Consider the following 6000-nt stretch of genomic DNA (forward strand, 5'->3'; position numbering starts at 1 on the left):
TCTTCAAACAGCTAATAGCCAGAATTGACACAGAATGTATTGATGATGTCTGCTTTAGTCTCAGTTTGCCAGCATTGCTTAACCCTTGCCACTACCAATCAATTGATTCAAGTCTTGTGCCAACTGACCCTCGTTCCCCTGCAGAGAATGAGTTTGCAGAACTGCAGTCTTCATTTATGAGTTTCCAGAGATCTGCTTAGAGGTTGTTTTCCTTCTCATTTTATTGCCATCTCTATAAATAGCTATGCTGGAATTTTTGGAGTAGTTAAAAAAATATATATATATATGTTCATTTATTTAATTTAAAGTAGCTCTGCAGTATATATCCAGGATTACAGAAGAAACAGGAGCGAGCATTTTTAGCTACACGAATATAACGGGATTAAAACTGAGCTCTCTTCAGCTCCTTCAAACCAAGAAAAAGAGCAGCTCATCCTATTCAGCTTTGAGCACTTACCACTTTGCAGTGGAGACTGAGGGCAGGGGGTAGCTCAGGCCTTTTTCCCACACTGGCAGCCTTGCTCCTTGGCCACCAGGTTTAATTTTATCTGCTTGCTTCCAGCTCTTCTGTGCTTTTCAGGGCAAACATCTTGTCCATATATGCAATGGGATTCCTGTGAAAGCCCAAACTGAAGATGTGGCTGCAGGCCGTAACTTGCATTTTGACAGCTCCCCAGTCAGGTTGAGGGTCTCAACATGTTAAATTTTGTCAGTGTGAAGGAGGGTTTTGCTGGGACTGGTCCTGTTCAACATCTTCATCAATGACCTTGATGAGGGGGTAGTGGCCACCCTCAGCAAGTTTGCTGATGATACGAAGTTGGGAGGATTGGCTGACACGGCCGAAGGCTGTGCTGCCATTCAGCGAGACCTGGACAGGCTGGAGAGCTGGGCAGTAAGGAACCAGATGAAGTTTAACAAAAGCAAGTGTAGAGTCTTGCACCTAGGGAGGAATAATTCCATGCACCAGTACAGGTTGGGGGATGACCTGCTGGAGAGGAGCTCTGTGGAGAGGGACCTGGGTGTCCTGGTGGATGACAGGTTGGCCATGAGCCAGCAGTGTGCCCTTGTGGCCAAAAAGGCCAATGGCATTCTGGGGTGCATTAAAAGGAGCGTGGCCAGCAGGTCGAGGGAGGTGATCCTCCCCCTCTACTCTGCCCTGGTAAGGCCTCATCTGGAGTACTGTGTCCAGTTCTGGGCTCCCCAGTACAAAAAAGACAGGGATCTCTTGGAAAGAGTCCAGCGGAGAGCCACAAAGATGGTGAAGGGCCTGGAGCATCTCCCCTATGAGGAAAGGCTCAGTGAACTGGGTCTGTTTAGCCTTGAGAAGAGAAGACTGAGAGGGGACCTGATCCAGGTCTATAAATATCTAAGGTGTGGGGGGCAAAGTGGCGAGGCCAGACTCTTTTCAGCAGTGTGCGGAGACAGGACAAGGGGAAATGGCCAGAAGCTGGAGCATAGGAAGTTCCGCACCAATGTGCGCAAGAACTTCTTTACGGTGAGGGTGACGGAGCACTGGAACAGGCTGCCCAGGGAGGTTGTGGAGTCTCCTTCTCTGGAGATATTCAAGACCCGCCTGGACGCCTACCTGTGCGACCTGGTGTAGGGATCCTGCTTTGGCAGGGGGGTTGGACTCGATGATCTCTGGAGGTCTCTTCCAACCCCTACGATTCTGTGATTCTGTGATTCTGTGAAAAATACACATGCTAGAAGATCTATCTCATGGCAGCAAATCCCAAAGGCAGACTGCCTGGGGCTTCAAATGTCATTAGTGCAGAAAATGCATTCTCAACTATCCCTGATGGTCTCTGGCAGCAGGCACGTACTTCAAAAAGCACAGAGAGAGCAAAACTTCAATAAAGCCACTTCATGGGCTTTCAGCAGCTCTATTCCCTCTCTAGGAAATCTCCCAGCTATTCTAACTGCACTGACCAGCTGAACGCAGTGTTGGGTACACCTTAGTGCCAAGCCAGGCTGCTGCTTCATAGCAGGGCCCAGCAGAAGCCATCACTCACCCAGCACACAGACCAACGCTTCATATGCTTTTCAGCAAGGAGAAAAACCAGATACTGAGGCTAACTAGTCTTTCCAGGGACCAAACCAGCGCATACTGAATCATTCACAAGGCTGATGCAGGGACAACACACATTGCCACATGGGCAGCAGGCCAGCCTTGCATTCAACCACCCCTCTGCCTTTGCTCCATTCCTGCTAAGGAGGGTGTGGCAGATCAGTTTGAGAACACAGCAGCACCTTCAGCTTTTTCCAAGAAACCTTGCATCCTCACTACAGCCACAAAGAGGAGACTCCAGCACTGGTCCAAACACCACATGTTACAGAACCAAATATTCTTCAGCTGCACCCTCCTCCTGACAGTACACTCACTAGCAAAGAACTGCTGCTTTCCAGCTCCCTGCTGACACCTACCTACTTCTCTGTCAAACCCCCAACATGATTTTTTCCTGTGCTTATGGATTTGTAGCCAGTTAAGCTAAGCATCTCTTGTAAGAGGACCAAGTGTGTGCAGCAGCAAATGGCACTGCACAGGGTCCGTCCTGCTGCAGTAAAAGAGAAAGACATTGATGTGGGATGAATCTGAGCAACTCCATATAAAATAAAATTCTGGTATCCAAAGGGCAGGTTTCCTACTGAGCACAGCCTCCTCTATTTTCTGTGTGCTGAGCTACCCTTACATTTCCAGCTCAGCCTACAGATGAGTGATATTTAACTTATACAATAGCAGGTGCTAGGATTTATTTTTTTAAGGAATTCACAGCAGTATAATGTAATGTAGAGATAAATTACTGTCATGCTAAATCTGCTTTCTGATCCCACCCCCCACCTCACATTCCTCAGATAAACTGACACTTATTATGTCAGTAAAACGGTGATGTTACATACGCCTCTGTGTATACAGTGAGATAATACATTTGGATTATTTCGAGATGCTCTGATGCAGAAAAAAATGTATAAAAGCAAGTAAATTTCAAGTTAACTTTCCCTCACCCTGAAGTTCCTACTGAACTCAAAGCTCAGTTGGCAGTGGCACTTTCCTAAGCCTGCCCACTGCATTATAAACCATTTATTGCATTATAATGCAGGATGGGAATTACAGGTATTTTGCTGTCACTTATGCGCCAGTCTTCCATGGGAAGTCCACAGAACTGTTTATAATCTGTATCCACCAGATCATCACTGACCTAAGCTTCAGTGTGAGACTGCCTAAAGGCAGATATCTTTCAGGGAAAGCATGAAACTGAACGCATTAGGAAAAAAAGAAAATCTATGTATATATTTTTAAATAGCAACTATAGAATCATGAAATCATTAAGGTTGGAAAAAGCCACTAAGATCATCTAGTCCAACCACCAACACATCCCCCCCCAGCCATGCCCCTAATTCTACCCACCTACACTGAAAAAGGATATGTTTAGATAGCTAATCCTTACAAATTTCCATTTAATAACTTCTAAGTCCTCCATCTTTATTTGGTATGGTCTCATTGCTGCAGAATGTTAACATTTCCCTTCAATCTCAATTGCAAAGCAATGTTTGTGTGACTGGCTGAATGGTAGCTGAGGATCTTCCCAGGGAAAAGGAGATGCATAAATATAAGAACGTCATCTGAAAAAATGCTGAATTAAAACAGAAATCAGCAGCTAGAAATCTAAAAATCTGTATTCTTCTTGCAGTAATTTTAGCAAAGGATGTGTATGTTATCCCCAACAAGCTGGAAAAGGTACTTACTGGAGTGTACATGTTCCAGCACTATTTAAACAACAATGTAATCTCTCATAATTTAAACTTAAGTACAACTTTCCAAGCTATAATAATTAAAACTGTTTTGTTTACCTCTATGGCAAAGAGGAAGATGAGAAATTTTTCCAAGCTATTTGTTAAAAACAACTGATTTTCATGCACATTTGGATACCTGCAGGCACAACCTGGCATTTCACCAATGAGGTATCACAATACTGTCAAAACCCAGACAGCTATTTGCCTTGTTTGGTGAATGAGTGCCTTCAAGCCTTGGCCTTTTCCTCCTGCTGCACTTTTTGACTTGGAGAAATTCCATTATCCAAATAAAAAAAAATGTTCTGCAACAGCTTACAAGCAACATTATAAAAAAAACACTGGAGCAGTATTTACATTTGGCAGCAACCTATGGAGAAAGGCATTGGGAGTGAAGAGGCATCACACGCTGCACGCAGATGTGCAAAACAGATGCATGGTGGAAAGCATCCAAGCCTGGTATGTTAGGCTGGTTCAGTCCAAGTTGCTACACCCCAGCACTTCACTGGCAGCTTGTTTTCTCATCCCTGAGAGCACTGTCCCCAAACTGGAACTTCTGGCACATTGATGTACTTTGAGAACATCACCAGACCAACATCATTTTGTCCTTCTGGTAGTTAATACCCATTCTGCTAGCTCAATGACAGAAAAACACTAAATTAAAGATGAGCAAAGCTTTTGTTTGTGCCAGTGGAAGTTACGAGTCATATTTATGATAAAAACATCCGAGATTTCTCTCTCTTTTTTTTTTTTTTTTTTTTTTGCAAAGAGCTCGGAGTCCTATAACAATCACAATCACTTATGCAATACTTATATATTAACTGCATTACTAGAGTTGGAGGTGCTCAAGGACGGGTTGGATGAAGCCTTAAGCAGCCAGATCTGGTCGGGGCAACCAGATCATGGCACAGGGGTTGGACTGGGTGATCTTTAAGGTCCCTCCCAACCCAAGCACTCTATGATTCTATGACTGGAGTTAACCCATGAAAGCTATATGGTAAGCACCATTCTACTCAAAGGATTGTAGCTCGACTTTCTTTTTCCCCAGTTCGCCACTGGAAATGGAAGGCACATTATTTACTTAAGGAAAAAGGTTTTGCATTTCTGTGAGTTCTGCTGTTCTTGAGAAAACTGTAATTTTTTCAAAAGAAATATCAAGCTTATAGCTCCACAGGGGGGTGGCTGCAAGATACTGTAAAAAAAAGCAAGCCATCAGTTTTTAACAGATGCAACAGTAAAGCTTAACTTGCTGCTTCAGCCTTCTCAGCATTTTGCAACACAATTTCCTGCATGAGGAAACAAATTTAAAAAACCAGAGAAAGTCATCTTTCCTATTTAACTTATTCAAGCTAAGAACAAAAAGAGAAATAGATGCTTGAAAAGTAAGTTACTTCATTTGTGGAGATGTTTCTGTTAACATTAACAAGACTATAAATATAAATCTATATCCAGCCATCTAGCTAATCCTAGCTGCAGTTATTATGACATACGTAAGTAAATAAATGCACACAGAGAACCACGTGCAGACTCATGCCCCCTGTTGAACCTGGAAAACATTTTTAATGTTACGACCCCCCCTGTAAGGCCAGCAGCAGTCTGATGGCAGCATCGTTGCATGAAGTCTCTGTTCATGATGTGAAGTCCCAGCGCAAGCAGTTTTGAGCAAGGTACAGAAAGGCAGCCCTCTGCAGAGAATCTGGGCGGTTTGTTTTCCTTGTAAATACGTTTTTTTTTTACAATAGAAATATTACAGTTTCATTATCTATCATGATTCTGCAACACTTACAAGTACGGTCCTGTTCATGGTTTGCTAAAGGCTGAGTCCATGCAGATGGAAGGCTCATTTCTGTGCAGATGAGAGATCAAGGCCAGTGGCTTGGGGACTGTGAATCAGGGCATTGCTCCATTCTGTTGTCACACATTCTAATGCCACAATAGGTAGAAAGGAACTTCAAGAAAACAGTTCTGCACTGGCACAGAGGCTATACTACAGCACAAGGAAATCCACTACTTTTGTCTAAACACTGGCCTTCTGAAATCCCAACTTTTTATTCTATTTTATTTATTATTCAATTTATTTTTAACTTTAATTTTTTTAATTAAATGTATTATTTAAACTATTTTATTTATTATTATTATCAGAATACAGCTCCGAAACAGTGACTAAGCAACAAATGGAACTGGAAAACACTGCATTTCAGTACATCAGGC

The sequence above is a fragment of the Phasianus colchicus genome, chromosome 4, assembly GCF_987193195.1.
Source record: "Phasianus colchicus chromosome 4, bPhaCol1.hap1.1, whole genome shotgun sequence".
Taxonomy (NCBI): Eukaryota; Metazoa; Chordata; class Aves; order Galliformes; family Phasianidae; genus Phasianus; species Phasianus colchicus.